Genomic DNA, 17,061 nt, shown 5'->3' with positions numbered 1-17,061 from the left:
ATCTTCCCTGGTAAGCCACCTCGTGGGCTACACAGATTATTAGAAATGGGTTAGATCAATGTGTAAGAGCTAGCCAATAAGAGGCTGGAACTAATGGGCCAGGCAGTGTTTAAAAGAACACAGTTTCCATGTAATTATTTCAGGTGTAAAGCTAGCAGAGTGGCAGGACGCAGCCCTGCCGCTCATTAATACAACAAAAGAAAGGATACACTGAATCATGGCAAAGTGGAATCTCAGCCAATGACCCAATTTCCAGACTTGAGCCAGTTTGCAGATTCAGAAACTCTTGAATGAAAGGGTGGCCAGGTTCCACTGAGGAAAGGCATAAAATTTTTACTGTTAGCTATTTTCAAGTTCTTCACCAGAGGAAATTATGGCTTTTAATAAGAGTAACTGTACACTGGCATTAGGAAACAATCAGACTTTCCTGGTTCTGTACTGACACTAATTTCAGGATATCCAAGAAACATTGTGGCCTTCCAGTTAAAGGAAGTATTATGGCAGTCAGGTGACTAATAGAATTTTGGTTGAAGTCAAACTCAATCTTGATTCAGTTGGTTCTAGAATTCACCCTGTGATTTCTCCAGTCCCAGAATGTATAATTGAGTTAGAAATCCTTACAAGTAGACAGTACTCTCCTATTGATTCACGGGCCTGTCAGGTGACAGCTATTATGCTTGGCAAGGCTAAATGGAAGCCTTTAGATTGCCAATGGCAAAGAAAATTGTGAACTAAAATCAGTACTGCATGTCAGGAACAACTGCAAACAGTAGAGCTAGCAACGATGACTTGAGACACGTGAGGGTGGACACCACATCTTGTACAGCAGCTGCAAACTGAGTCATTACCTGATTGAAATTTTGATAGTCTCTTTGATCCATTTGTCTTCTGCACTGTCAAGATAAGAAGATGGGAGATGAATCCAATCAAAATTTAAGGGTCTTTTATTTCAGAGAAATTCTTAGGAGTTCAGATGTATATGGCATGCAGAGATATTTCTTTTAAAGTGACTATTAAGTCACTAATTCACCTAATAGTGCTTGCCCATTCCACCAACAAGAAGGAAGCACAGTCTTTAGTGGGCCAGTTTGGGTTCTGGAGTCAGCACATTCCCCCTTGGTTGTATTACTCTGGCCCATATTGCAAACAACTCAGAAAGCTACTAGCTTTGTATGGGGTCTGGAACAAGAGAAGGCTCTTCAACACATACACGAAGCTGTTCAGGCTATTTACCATTTGGGTCATGTGATCTAGCAGACTCAATGGTACCTGAGCTGTCAGTGGCAGAAGGGGATGCTTTTTAGAGACTTTGGAGATTTATAGGTGAATCAAAAAGAAGAACTTAGAAATTTATTATCACGGGTCTAACAATCCTCTCTAGATAACTATTCTTCCCATGAAAGACAACTCTTTGTCTGATATTGCGACTTATTGGAAACTGTATGTTTGACCGTGGGCTACCAGACTACCATGAGATCTGAGAAGTCCATCTTGAGGTGGCTGTTATCTGACCCACTAAATCATAAAGTAGGATGTACATAGCACCAGTCCCTTATCAAATGGAAGTGGTATATATGTAACCAGTCATGTATTCAAGCATGTCCTGAATGCAAAAGCAAGTTACATGAGGAAGGAAATCAAATGCCTATCGTTTCTACTCCCATTGAAATGCCATCTGCTGCCAAGTATCTACCTATATCCTTATGGGAGGTTGATCCCTATGTTTAGTTGATTTAGGAAAATAAGACCAGGGCCTGGTTTACTGATCATTTTGCACTTTATTCATCCCCCACCCAGAAGTGGACAGTGATAGCACTCTAACCTCTTTCTGGGACAACTCTGAATTATATAAGTGAAGGGAAATCTTTACATTGGGCAAAACTTCAGACAGTAAACAAGACCTCACATTTTGTTTGGAAGGAGAAATGGTCAGATGTGTAATTGTTCACTGATTCACAGGCTGTAGGAATGGTTTGGTTGAATGTTCAGAGACATGGGAAGAGCTTGATTCCAGAATTGGTGAAAAATACATCTGGAGGAGTGTGTGGATCATTTTCTCAAAAGAGACAAAGAATGAGAAGATAATTTTGAGTCATGTAAGTATTTATCAAATGGGAACTTCATCTGAGGAGGAGTTCTGCAATCATGTAGATAGCATGACGCTTTTCATGGACTGTCAGTATCATTTCCCAGGCATTCTTATCCTTGCTTAATGGATCCATAAGCAAAGTCACTAGTGTGACAGAAATGGGGTTGTGCATGGGATTAAAAACATGGAATTCTACTCACCAGGGTGATTCGGCTACAGCTGCTTCTGAGCTTCTGCATGCCAGATATGTCAAAGCCGAGACTAATATTGAGCTGCAGATATAGGTTTCCATTCCCAGGGATGATCAACCAGCAACTTGATGGCAGGTTCACTACATTGCACTACAGCCTCTGTGGAAAGGAAATGCTCGGTTCTTATTAAAGTAGGTATTTTTTGTTTGTTTGTTTTTGAGTTTGGCTTTCCTGCTTGTATTGCTTGTAATGCTTCTGCCAAAATCACCATCTTTGTACTTTTAGAATACATTATCTCCCACCATGGTAGCCCAAGAAATTTGACAGTGGACTCATGATCATGGAATCTCTGGTCTTAGCATTTTTCCTACCATCCTGACCTTATAGAAAGTTGGAATGACTCTTTGATGACACAGTTATATCACCATTTAGGCTACAACAGCTTGGAGAGCTAGAGAAAGGTTCTCCAGAAGATGGTATATGCTTTGAATCAGTGACCAATATGTGATACTCAGTTTCTTCCATACTCAGGATATATGGGTCAAGGAATCTTAGGGTAGGAAATGGGAGTTATATTCACTATCACCCCTAGTAACCTTCTAGCAAAATTTTTGCTTTCTATTCCCATGACCTTAAATTCTTTTAGCCTAGAAGATTGTGTTACAAAGTAAGGGAGAACTCCTGCCAGAATCCACAACAGACATTACATTGAATTGAAACCTTAGATTTCCCACTTTGGGCTTCTAATTCTGATGGAGGTGGGTCTTGTATCTTATCTGTTGCTTTCAATGGTTAATAATAAAGAAACTGCCTCAGCCCTCATATGACAGAAAATTAGGTAGGTGGAGTAAACAGAAGAGAATGCTGGGAAAAAGAAGCTGAGTCAAGGAGTTGCCATGATTCTACCGCTCCAGACAGATGCAGGTTAAGATCCTCCCTGGTAAGCCAGCTCATGGGCTACATAGAATATTAGGAATGGGTTAGAACAATATGTAAGAGCTAGCCAATAAGAAACTGGAACTAGCCGGGCCAGGCAGTGTTTAATAGAATACAGTTTCCGTGTAATTATTTCGGGGCATAACCTAGCCATGCGGGCGGCCGGGTGCCGGGGACGCAGCCCTGCCGCTCCTATTTCAACATAATTCCCTTAAAATAAGGATAGTAATAGTAATAGGAGGGGTTATTGAAGCAGATTGCAAAAGGAAAATTCAATTGATTCTTCAGTTTCCAATAGTCAAGGTAAGAATGATTATGTCTGAGGTACAGAAGATCCTTTATGGTCTCTTTTGTTGCTACTGTGTCTTGTGATTAAAGTCAATGGGAAACTAAAATTTCCTTATCCAAGATGGATGACAAAGTGCACAGACTCTTAGGAAACAAATTATAGGTCATGCTTGCAGGAAAAATAAAAGCCAAGACCTGCTGAGAATCTTGCCTAGAGTGGAAGAAACAAACAAACAAAAAAAAAAAAAACAACCAAACAAACAAACAAAAGATTAGAAGAGGAAGATAATATGTAATAAAACGATGTGACCAGTTATATAAATCATATATTTGAATGGTTAGTCACCAGGGAGTGGCACTATTTGGGAAAGATAAAAATGATTAGGATGGGTCGTCTTTTTGGTGTATCTGAGACCTTGTTGAAGGAAGTGTGTTCTTTGAGATGGGCTTTAATCTTTCAAAAGATCCAACCAGGTCCAATATCTGTCTTTTGTCAGCTGCTTAAGGATCCAAATGTAAAGCTCTCGGGTAACAATCGAGCACTATAATTGTCACCATACTCCCTGCAATGCTGGTCATCATGACGATAATGGCTCATATTCTTTAACTGTAAACAAGACTTCAATTGCATGCTTTCATTTGTAAAAATTACCTTGGTTATGGTGTCTCTTCACAGCAATAGGATACAAGGCAACTACTCCTAAGTGGGAAAAGCACATTTATAAAAGGCAATTTTACTAGAATATTTGTTACTCCTTTCGTCAGAAAAAAAAGTTTTTAATTAGTAGCATATCACCACATTACTATTTATGTACTCACATTGACATTTTATACACATTAAGTAGAATTAATGAAGCACTTATTGATGTGGGAGTGTCATATCAATCTGTTGATTTCATTGGCTGAGCAATAAAAGAAACTGCTTGGCTGGCCCTGATAGGTTAGAACATAGATGGGAGGAGTAAACAGAATAGAATTCTGGGTGGAAGAGGAAGTGAGGTCAGACTCTGCTCTGCTCTTGGGGAGACCCAACAGCTCTGCTCTCTGGAGCAGAGACACCAGGATGGACGGAGGCTAGACTCTTCCCGGTAAGCGCACATTGGGGTGCTTACACACATCATTAGAAAGGGGCTAGTCCAGGTGCGAGAATTGGCCTGTAAGGGCTAGAGTTCATGGGCCAAGCAGTTCTTTAAATGAATACAGTTTGTGTGTTGTTATTTCGGGCATGAGCTAGCAAGCGGCTGGGGTGTTGGGGACGCAGCCCTGCCGCTCCTATTTCAATAACTTATTAATCTGTATTTCTGTATATGTGGGGAGATGGTGGGGGCACAGAGAGAGAAAGAGATGGGAGAAAAGCCTGGAAGCAAAAAGGAAAAGGAGATAGAGACAGGAAATAGTCTGTACAGAATGCTGGGTTATTATGTGTTTTTTTTTTTTTTTAATTTAAAACAATCTTTTATCTTGAACACTGATTTTTAAAACCAAAATTTAACAGGTGTTGTGAATTTAAATATTAAAGATTGTCACAACATTAACATTAGAACAACATTTTTATTTACTGAAGATAATTTCTCATTGACTTGTTTTATTTATTTTCTTGTTATAAATATGTCAAATAAACACAAACACTTAACATTCCCACAAATGATTATTTATATGCATAATATTACTGTTCATTTTGTAAAAAGAGCTGGGCTCCCAGTGTTGAAATTGTAGCACACAGTGAGCAACTCGTGAGAAAGGAACTCAGGCATACAGCCTCTGGAACATAAGCCAAGTTCTAGGTTAATGATTTTCTGTTGTAGGTTCTCTTTTTTATGGTAGTGATTTTATTTATGACTGGGAAAGTGTCATTCAAAACAAGAAGAGAGCCCTTGCCTTGAGAATTTAACACAAATGAGCCAAGTTGTGTGTGTCCTTTTCAAAGAACAATGAAACTATTGACCTTTTGTTATTTAAAGTATGTTTTTGAGTATTGAAAGGTTTATGCTTTTGGGGTAGTATTGGCATCTTGTATATGTTCAGAATTTACAGTTTTTCATGGTCACATAAATGAACTATTGGGTGGATAATGCCTAAGTTCTTAATACAAACTTACATGTAGCATGAAAGAAGAAATTAAATGGAAAATATAATCAAAGTACTAAAAATGCAAATATTATATCTTTTGAAAGTGAGATTTTTTTTTATCTTTTAATGAAAAATAGATTTTGTCATATACTATACCCTGATTATGATTTTTCTCCCAGTCCCTCCCCACATTCCCTTCCATTCATATCCACCCCATTTCTGTCTTTTATTAGAAAACAAATATGCATCTAAGAAATAAAAATAAAATAAGATAAAACAAAATCCAATATATCAGAAGAGCACAAAACAAATAGAATAAAAAGAACCCAAGAAGATGTACAAGAAATAGATTTAAAAAAAGATGCATAGACATACTTATTCTCACACTCAGAATACCATCAAGAACACAAAGCTGGAGACTATAATATATCTGAAGGGAGAGAGAGACAGAGACAGAGACACAGAGAATCAGAGACAGAAACAGAAAAGGAGAATAAAAATAAAAATAATACTAAACTAAGGGAAAGGCATGATAGAACCTCATCAGACAAGGATTTCTAAATATGCCTTCTAATTCATTTTCTGACATCTACCATGGGGCATGCAGCCTATCTTTAAGATTACTTTATTTTCACAGTGAGACCTCCTTGAAGGAAACTATATTTTCTTTGCAAATAGCTATCAATTGGAGACTGCTTCTGAGTTAGGAACTGCATCTCTGGGATGAAGCCTATTTGGTCATGGTGAATCTTTTTGTTGTTCTTGGATTTATTTTGCAAGTATTTTCTTGAATATTTTAGCTTCTACGTTCAAAAGGGAAACTGTTACAGGGAAATTTTCTTCTTTGTTGAATCTTTATGTAGATTGGGTATCGGAATAACAGTGGCCTCATAAAATGATTTAAACAATATTCCTTCTTTTTCAGTTTTGTGAAACAATTTGAGAAGTTTTGGCATTAATTCTTCTTAGGACTCTGAACTAATACCTTCTGACCTTGGGCTTTTTTGGGTTAGTAGATTTTAATACCAGCTTCCATTTTGTTAGGTATTACAGGGCATGTAAATCATTTATCTGATCATGACTCAACTTTGGTAAATGGTATATATCAAGAAATTTGTTCATTTCCTTTAGAAACTCTAATTTGATGAAGTATAGGTTTATGCAATATGTCCTTATGATTCTCTGGATTTCCTCAGTGTCTGTATGTTGTAGAATAATCCTTTTGAACAGTGTGAATATTTGACACTCAATTTGGTTTAATAAAAAGCTGAATGGTCAATGTGTAGGCAGAATTTTCATGGCAGAGAGGATACTGGGAAGAAGGAGGGTTGTGTCATTGTGAGTTGTCAGCCAGATGCAGAGGAAGCAAGAGAGGAATGAGCCATGCTGAACAAAGGTACTGCCATGTGGTATAGCAAAGGTAAAAAAAAAAAAAATTATGGGTTAATTTAAGATGTAAGAGCTCATTAGCAACAATCCTAAGCTATTGGCTGAGTATGGAACTGACTGGTGGAAAAGAGCTGATAGAAGGGCACAAAAACTCCACCTACTACTTTTGTATTTATGTTCCTTTTTAATTTCTGATTTCATTTCTAATTTGAATATTCTTATTCTGTTTTTTAGTTAATTTGGATAAGTGTTGTGTACCATGTCAGTTTTATTAAAGAATCTTGTTTCATTGATTCTTTACTTTGTCTTTGTTTCTATTTTATTGATTTCAGCTGCACGTTTGATTATTTCTTGACATTTAGGGCTCTTGGGTATGATTACTTCTCTTTTCTCTAGATCTTTGAGGTGTGCTGTTAAATTGCTAGTGTTCAACCTCTTCAACTTTTTTTATGAAGGCATTTAGTGTTATGAACGATCTTATTAACATTGTTTTTATTCTCTCCTATATATTTGGATATGCTCTGTATTCACTTTTATTGACTTCTAAAAATCTTTATTTTTTTCTTTATTTCTGTCTTGGCCTATTTTTTCCTTCTCTACAGACTTATTGAGTTCTCATGAGTTTGTAATATTTCTCTTGTTTCTATTATTGCTATCCAGCTTTAGTTTATGGTGGTCTTCTAAGATACAAAGAGTTATTTTAATCTTCTTCTAGCCATACAGACTTACTTGGTATCCAAGTATGATGTCAATTTTGAAGAGGCTTTCTCAAAAATTGTATTATTCTATGTTTGAGTGAAATAGCCTGTAAATATCTCTTATGTCTATTTGATTTATAGCCTCTGTTATGTTCAACATTTCTCTGTTCATTTTTTTTGTCTGAATTATCTGCTCAAATGTGCATGATAGGAATTGAAGTTTCCCATTACCAATGTGAGAGAATCAATATATGATGTAATACGTAATAGCATTTCTTTTACAAACTTGGATCCCCTTGTTTTGGGCATAAATATTAAGAACTGAAATGTCATATTGTTTGATTTCTCATTTAATTAAGGTATGTACTTACCTTTCCTATTTCGATTGATTGAATTTGATTTGATGTCTATGTTGTTAGATATTAAAATGGGTATATCAGCTTGCTTGTTCAGTCAATTTATTATAATATTTCTTCATACCCTTTACCATGAGGTAATGTCTGTCCTTGATGGTGAGATATATTTCTTTTTTTTTTAAATATTTATTAATTTATTTGTTATGTATACAATATCCTGTCTGTATGCCTGAAGGCCAGAAGAGGGCGCCAGACCTCTTTACAGATGGTTGTGAGCCACCATGTGGTTGCTGGGAATTGAACTCAGGACCTTTGGAAGAGCAGGCAATGCTCTTAACCACTGAGCCATCTCTCCAGCCCCGAGATATATTTCTTGTACTCGTCAATGGAATGGATTCTATTTTTACATTCATTTTGTTAGTCTGTGTCTTTTTATTGGGAAATTGAGACCATTGATATTGAGAGGTATCAATGACCTATCATTGTTTTTTTTCCTATTATTTTGGTGATGATGGTAGTGGTGATTGTGTGCGTGTATTTCCCTATTATTTTGGATTTTCCAGTCAGTATGAAGTTGTTTATTCCCTGTGCTTTTGTGGATGTAGTTAACCTCCTTATTTTGAAATTTTCTTTCTAGCACTTTATTCAAGACTGTGTTTAGTAATAGGTATGGTTTAAATTTGACTTGATTGCGGAATATCTTATAATGTCCTTCTATTGTGATTTTATGGGTATAGTAGTTTGGACTGGCATTTCTGGTGTATTGAAGTCTGAAACTTATCTCCCCAAACCCATCTGGCTTTTAGGTTCTCCACTGAGATGTCTGGTGGCATTTTTATTTAGTCTACAATTATTTGTTATTTGGTCTTCTTCCCTTACAGCTTTTAATATTTTTTACTGTTTGATTCTTAGGTGACCAGGAGTTTCTTTTCTGGTCAAATCTATTTGGGTCTCTGTATACTTCTTTTACCTTTATAGGAATTGCTTTGTTCATGTTAGAAAATATTCCTTCATGATTGTTATTGAAAACAATTTGAGGCCCTCTAGCCTGGCTTCTTCTCCTTCCTCTATCCCTAGTATTCTTAGGTTCATTATGTCCTAGATTTCTTGTTTGCTTTGTGTCAGGAAATTTTTTAGATATAATGTTTTTAGACTCATGTATAAATTTCTTCTATCATATATACAATGTCTGAGATTCTTCCATCTCTTCTGTTCTGTTTTTAGAGACGGCCTCTGTAGCTCCTATTTTCATTTTTTTTCCCAAATTTCTATTTCCAGAATTCCTTCAGTTTGGATTTTTATTGTTTCTATTTACATTTTATTGTCTTGAGCAGTTTTATTCATTTCCCTATAGACCATGTTGGTGTTTTCTTGCATTTTTAAAGGATTAATTTCCTCTATCATCATCATTCAGGTGTTTTTAAAGTCTTTTTCTTGATCTTCAGATATGTTGGCACATTTGGGGCATGCTGTGGTAGAATACCTAGCTTTAGTAGAGTCATACTGCTCTGGCTGTTATTTCCTGTCTTTGCACCACCAATTATGTTTCTGAAATGGGTTGATTACAGCCTATGTGCTGATTTCTGTATTTGTTGGTTTTGTTCTTTGGTTTCTGTTTTCTCTCTGGGATTTTTTTTTTTTAGAGAGGTTTTTTTTTTTTTTTTTGAGAGCCTGTGTGTTGCTTGGTAGGTAAATATTGTTGGAATTGAAAGTTTTGGCTGCTTGGTATTCCACATTCCAGGTAAATTATATTCCCGGGTATTGGGAGCTGACACTTAGGAACAGGGATAACTTGGGATCTGAGGGGAATCGCAGGAAGAAGCAGAGAAGAGTGTTCAACAAGGATATGATTTTTTTTTTTTTTTTTTTGTCTCTTTGGAATGGAGGAGCACAGTGAAGAGAGGTGAACACACAGTATTTGCTTTAGCACTTGGTATACATCTAGTGGGTTGGAGCGAGAAAAAAAAAAAGGTGAAGATGTAAAGATTGCCCACCCTGCTTTCACAGCAGAAATAGTCTGTGTGTTAGTAGTGAGTCCAAGTTGAGGGCTAGGATAAAGCAACAAAGGAGAAAGGGAGGCTAACAGCAAAAGGTCAGTGGGATTCATAAGAAATGCCGACCTAGAGGAAAGGAAGACTGCAGCATGTGTTCTCTTGCAGAGAGTGGCAGGGAACAGAGAGAAAAGAGAGGAACTACAGGCAGCTGGAGGCTGGGACACAGTCACAAATGGTGGGGGGAGGTTAGAAGATCTGTGGAATTCACAGGAAATAGAGGCAAGGGGCTCGGAAGGCTTGCTTCAAGTATTTTGATCCAAAGCTGGGTATGAGACTGTTACAATTTATGATTTTTCAAAGTTAAACTATAAAAAAATAAATAGGTTAATAAGTAATTTTTTGAAAGATGTTTTTGGAGAAGAAAAATTATAGCACTTAATTTGAAATCAAGATAAAAATTATATATTGCATTAAGGACGATAATTTTAGAAATACAAAGACAAGAGTGTAAAGTAATATTTCTATACTCCAAGGCAAAATGAAGGTTAATTTATTGATTGAAAATAAGTATCTGTTTAAATGTATTTTTATGTATGGATGGTATATAGAATGTGACGGATAGAGAATATAGTTTTGATCACCTAGTAGAATTCCTGAAATAATCATTTGAGAGAAAGTGAAAGACAACCCTAGGGAAATATATTGAAAATACAATGCATTTTCTTGAGAATCTGTTTTTATTTACTACATTTTTTTTAAGGAAACCAGTGGTCATACTGTAATTTTGTTCTTTTATTTATTATTAGTTCTATGAGAATTTCATGTAATGCATTTGATATTATTTACCCCATTTCACAATTCCATCCAGTTCCTTCCCAGCCAATTTTCTGTCTTTTTCTTCTTCTTTGTTCTCTTCCTCCTTCTCCTCCTCCTCCTCCTTTTTCTTCTATAAACTTACCAAGTTCAATTTGTGCTAATCCATATACTCTTGAGTTTGTACTCAAGTTTATACTCAGTGAATAATCAAACAACAAGGAGCCATACTCTTAAAAGCCTGATTTTCCCTCTCTCAGGAGTTACCAATTAGCCAGTCGTGGGACTTTTACATACCTCCCCTCCAGTGTTCTGATTGTGTCTGCCTTGGATTTGCACAGATCTTATATATGCTGCCTCAGTCAAGGAAATGTTCTGAAGTATATATGTTAGAAGACAATTTGGTATTTCTATTGGGTTCAAGCCAATACAAAGTCTTTATTAACATGCCAGCAACTACACTGGTTAGGATCTTATACAATCCCGAATGTTTCTCAGAGTGGGATTTTAAGCACAAAAAAATCCCATATCCTAGGTAAATATATCTCAGTTTACAAAAATAAATAGTTATTCAGAAGTGGAACTACAGAAACCAAAAAGCAACGTTAGTACATTAGGGACTTGTAGAAATATGTATTAGGATATCTTAGGTCTCTGATCTTATTTTGGCTTGGAGCTGTATTCCAAAGCCTGAATGTCACTTCCATCATGGCATTAGTTGTGCTGAGGTATAGGAGTCCTATAAATTAGGTACTCTTTCACCATCTGATCCTGGAAACTTTTGCTAGCAGTCAAATAATTTCTCTTCTATCTGCCCTTTAACCAGGGCAGTGCTAAATGACATTAGGGTATTATGTTCTCCTTTTTTAGTGCTGAACCTAAGTCAACCTTGATCAGTAATTTCCTGATCAGAGCATTAATAAATGACCTGATTAAAATTGGAACATGTTGCCCAAGAACTTCTGCATAGATGGGCCTTTCCAAATTCAGAATAGGCAGTATCAATAGAGAAAAATCTTCTGCTAAATGCTGCTTGTTTTGCCTACATTTAAAAGTCTATGAGTTTAAACCTCTAGTTCAAGAGAAAGACAGGAAACTGTCTACTTGAAGAAACTTTTGTCTTTCAACAGAATAGGGAGAAAAGGGATGAAATTAAAAGCTCCCACAGATTCCAAAGGGCTGTCTGAGTGTAAAAGAGCTGCAGCGTCTGAATGTGTTTTATATATCGGAGCATTTTAAGATCTTGGGAGTATTACAAGTAAATGATTTAACTGCTTTCAGCTGTCCTGTAAGTTGTTCATAATCACTGATTCTGCTTTTCAGATGAGCATAATAAAGTGCTCAATATAGCTCTTTCAACGGCGGCAGCAGTGCTGACTCCTCAGTATGAGACACTCACTCATAGGATATCTTCACATCCAAGCAAAGCAAAAATAAAAAAAAGAAAAGAAAGCCCATATAGCAGCAGTCTGGCATGTCTTGAGCTTCCTATTTTTTTTTTAGTTTTGTTTTTTGTTTTTGTTTTTTAGTTAGGCAAATGTGCTGAGGCTTTAAAAACTTAGTTATGTCTAATCAAACTTTTGTGTCTATGATAGCTCACCTCAGTAATTTGGAAGAAATGATTTTTTTCAGCATATTTTCTCTAAGTCTGGTATACAGATTGATAGTTCATGTTAGAATGCTGAATCAACTAAAATTTTTAGGTATACTTTCCCATGACATTCACCAGTAAATTAGGATGACATTACTTGTTAGTAAAATCAACTGGGTGTTTGTTTCACTTGAATAATCAACTCTATTTAAGAAAAAATGGAGATGTTACCAAGCTCCTGTAAAGACAGAAAAACTTGGTCAAGTATTTAGTTGATATCATGGCCAGTTTTTATCCACTTTGTCTTAGACTTTAATTCCTCAGTTTTTGCTTTCAACAAATGTCTCCTTATGAATATAAACACATCTATTTTAAATTATACGAATTGAGAAAACAAATGATATATGACAAAGCACTTTGAATTGAAGCCTTTATAGAATAAAATTTTCTTAAAATTAGTAACACAAAACTGATGTTGGTCATATGGGACTGCAATCATAGGAATCTGAAGCAGGAGGTTTGCCTATCTGTTTTGCGCAGTAAGTTCCAGGATAGTTAGGGATACCCAAGGAGAGCCTGTCTCAAATATCCATAACAAAACAAAAGCACTCTACAAGGTTAGTTCATTCTTGATCCTCACTTCAAGAAGGATCATGAGGAATGAGAAGAGCTAGCATGAACATGAAATGTATTGTCCTTGCCCTTGCTTATACACAAAGGAGAGCAGTGAGCTGTTACCAGCCAATACCACTGCAGACAAAACTTTATCCAAACTCAACAAAAGGCAGAGAGAGAATATCCAAATTAACAAAATTAGAAATGAAAAGGGAGACATAACAACAGACGCAGAGGAAATCCAGACAATCATTAGATTGTATTTTGAAAACCTGTACTCCCCAATATTGGAAAACTTAATAGAGCTCACAAAATTAGAAAACTTAATGGAGCTCACTCTTTTAGCTGAACTGACATCCTAGAAACTATCTTTGGCCCCGTACCTCTCTCATTTGGGTTACTGACTGCTGCAGCATATAACAACTTACATAGTGCTGGGAATTCAATTGCAGTTTCTCTGAGCTCTACCCCAGCCTACTAAATTTTCACAATGTCCAAATTTTGAAACTGGATAATAGGATATAAAATTTTCATGTTAAGAAATTTACTTTTTGTAAATGAATGTATTTCACCATTTTTATTTTGATTTTGTCATTGAAATTATTACTTCTTTAACTGTGAAGACTTTAGAATTCTTTTGACTTCATGTTAGAATAGGAGGTTTGACATTTACACTTTTCTTTCATGCCTGTTATTGAAGTTTTGACAAGTGCAATTATTGGAAAATACGAGCAACTGTTCTTGAGTAGTTGTAAAGTAAGAAAGCATATTCCTAGATAGATCTATGAAGTCTAAATAAAACCCAGAGTCAGATATCAGAGAGTGCAAGCAGAGAAATCAAAGTAGCAGAGCAGCCAGTCACTATAGAGACCTCCTTTTTTCTCTACTGAATTCTCAAACTAAATCTCCACTTCTCTAATGCAATATTAAAGGTGTGGAATTCTAACTTCTGGGATCATCTTTATGTGATCTTTATTTCTCTTTTAGACAGATTCAATCTCATGTAGCCCAGGGTGGTCTTGAACTAACAGAGATCCCTCTGCCTCTGTCTACTGAGTCCTGGAATTAAAAGTTTGTGCTACCACTCCCTGGCCTTTATTGGCATAGCTCCACACTCTGATCTTCATGTAAGCTTTATTTGTTAAAACACCAACAAAATAACGTTACAGCCCTATGTGTCAAAATTATAGATTTAGAAATTTGTTCTACTCAGAAAGCACATTTCATAAAAATGCTCATTGTTTTCTTAAAGTATGCCATTTTACATATTTTGATATTTAATGTATTTGAAAAGATGAATCACTGTTCAAAACATAGACAATAAACATTTATAATGTGCCAAATACCTCAAAAATAGTGAGGACAGGATGATGGATCCTGTTTTGTTTTGTTATTATCCACCTTTCATTTTGACCCTATATCTAATATTCTGTTTCTTGTGATAGTATTTTCTGCTCTTGCTTTTGACTTAATCACATTTACTTCAAACAAGTAATATTGTTACCTTGATTGCTAATTTTTGAAAGACTTCCTTCAGTTATTTTTAATTACATGTGTGTTAGAGAAAGTCTATGAAACAATTAACATTGCTAAATTAATTGTTTTAAAGATTTCCTTTTTTATTTTTAATTACGTGTTTCTTAAAGAGTGTGTATGAACATATACATGTAAGTAACCATGGAGGTGAGGGCCAGCAGATTTCCCAACCGTAGGAGATAGAAGCATATGTGTGGTGTATGCAAGGAGTCTGTGGCCATGTACATATCAAGTCCAGACAGAATATCAGGTATCTACTATTGTTATGAGAATTATTGGCCTCAAAAAAGAGTGTGCATACAAACTGAATAGGTTTAATTTATATATTTAGGAATGCATACATATATGAATGTATATATGCAAACATATATATTACATATACATATATATATTTGTCATGAATTTGAAAGAGACCAAAGAGGAATGTATAAGAGAGTTTAGAAGAAGTAAATCAAAGTGGGAATTATGTGATTATATTATAATCTCAAAAAATACAAGAAATAACTTTAAAAATTAATACATTATAGGTGGAATTTTTAAAGCTAATACATAATGTTTGGTATAATGGAATTACATTCTTAATGGAATCAATAAATCTGCCAAGGAGAAAATAGCAAAGCACGCCTGAAAGTGACCCTTAATTAAGAACTCTCTTACTTTGGCTAGACAGTTTTAAACACTTACTTTCAGGTTCATCTGGTCTCCCCCACAGGGTTGCACAGCTCCTGGAATAACTGCAAAACCAGGTCAATGACCCGAGTGGACATAATAACCTCTTATCAATTTCCTAGATCAAAAATTCTGATTGATATATTATCCTTGTATAGAGAACAGATCTTATATTAAACGAGTATGTTCAAATGCTACACTTGTTCTTATCAGAAATGCCAAGATGAAAGAATAATATCAAATTTGAAAAAAAATATTATACAATAGGTAAGAGACTATCCTTCAAAAATCAGATTTCTTGAAATCGCCTCTGGGAAACACGCATTAACTAGTAAGGAACATATACATTCAAGCAGGTAAACTAAAGTATTTTGGCATATATTCTAGGTTGTCTGCATTCTTGTTTTTCTCTTGATAGCAAATGTTTCCATTAAATAATACATTTAAGGAGCTGTACATCTTTCCCTGTCTGCAGCCTCCATTTAGTAGCTTCCTCATTTTAGTTGCCGAATTTACAGGAGCTCTGCATTCATTTTTGCACATCCCTTCAACTCTGACTCCCACCAGTTTCCCCCTTCATCCTTCCATCTTTTCTTTCTCACCCCTTACTTCCTTTGTCTTTCTACTTTCCTCAGTTCTTTCCGTAATCCCTTTCTCCCTTCCTTATGTGCTTGCTCTTTTCATTTCTTATTTTTGCAATCTATATACAAAGGATTTTTCTATTTTCATCTTTAAGTTTCAGTCTTAGTCTAAAACAAACTCTTTTTAAAGATTTCTTCTGACAGCAGTAATGAGATGCTGTACTTCATTTCACTTGATTTTAAACCAAAGTAATGCACATAACAGATCAAACACCAAGAACCACCTTTTAAAAATAATTCACAATTCAAATATTTGCATTTCACAGGGATGTCTTTTCTATTTATGTCCAAAAATTAGATACGTAGATACATAAATTTGATTTCATTTTATTTTTGTTAAAAGTCAGAATCGTGAAATGTAGCATTTATCAACCAGGAAAGGTATGGACAGGTACTCTGTGCTTTTGACTTTTCTTTTTATAGTTCTTCCAGGGACTCCCTTGTGACCTTCAACAAATGGAGCTCAGTTGAGCTGACTGTAAAAAGAGGATAGACATAGTGACCTGTCTTGCAGAGGTGTTATAAGACTGTATAAATCATAACCTACAGAGTTCTTTAAGATTCTCAGATGAATTGTGCTGTATAAAGGTGAAATGTCAAAGGAGAAAAACTGCTTGTACCTTTTATGCGTCAGTTATTATCAAATGGCACTACAAAATAGGATCCCCGCACACCTTCATAAAACCTGTCTCATTTCCAGATGGAGTATTCTGTTCAGGCACTTGGAAAAAAAATGTTTAATAGATTGTGTTAACCTCAGAAAACTATTTTTACTTAATGTATTCAGTAAACCTGTAGTGCCCTGTTATTTCTGATAACCAGCATAAATAAAACCTTTTTAAATACCGTGGATTAATACATGTATTTTATGTATTTGTGTGCTACAGCACCTTTGCTTACTCCCCAGGGATGCCTTTGGCGTTGATTAACAGCTATACTATCTTTGCCAACTCAATATATAAAAAAGTTGGTAATATATTTTAAATCATCTATATTCAGAGTTGAAAATTAATTTTGTGTTGAATTTTTTTTAAACATCTACTGATTAAACTTAAGCAGCTAAAACATCTTAGGCATTTAACTTCAATGTTGTGTCCTCCCCTATCAGAGCAAAATTGGGCATTTTCCTATACACAATAGAGGGGGAAAAAAAAGCAATTACTATCAATCAGTGGCTAAGCAACA

General features: G+C 35.5%; 1 non-coding gene across 1 annotated transcript; it reads right to left on the bottom strand.

Moving 5' to 3' along the window:
- Positions 1–15,275: 15,275 nt before the first annotated feature.
- On the bottom strand, positions 15,276–15,465 carry LOC126513766 (U2 spliceosomal RNA). The gene has a single exon (XR_007595431.1). It is a non-coding gene; the product is annotated as a U2 spliceosomal RNA (small nuclear RNA).
- Between the last annotated feature and the right edge of the window lie 1,596 nt (positions 15,466–17,061).

The sequence above is a fragment of the Alexandromys fortis genome, unplaced genomic scaffold, assembly GCF_014885135.2.
Source record: "Alexandromys fortis isolate MF-2015 unplaced genomic scaffold, M_Fortis_MF-2015_v1.1 scaffold_110, whole genome shotgun sequence".
Classification (NCBI taxonomy): domain Eukaryota; kingdom Metazoa; phylum Chordata; class Mammalia; order Rodentia; family Cricetidae; genus Alexandromys; species Alexandromys fortis.
The sequence above is the reverse complement of the archived record's forward strand: the minus strand, read 5'-3'. Positions and strand labels throughout refer to the sequence as shown.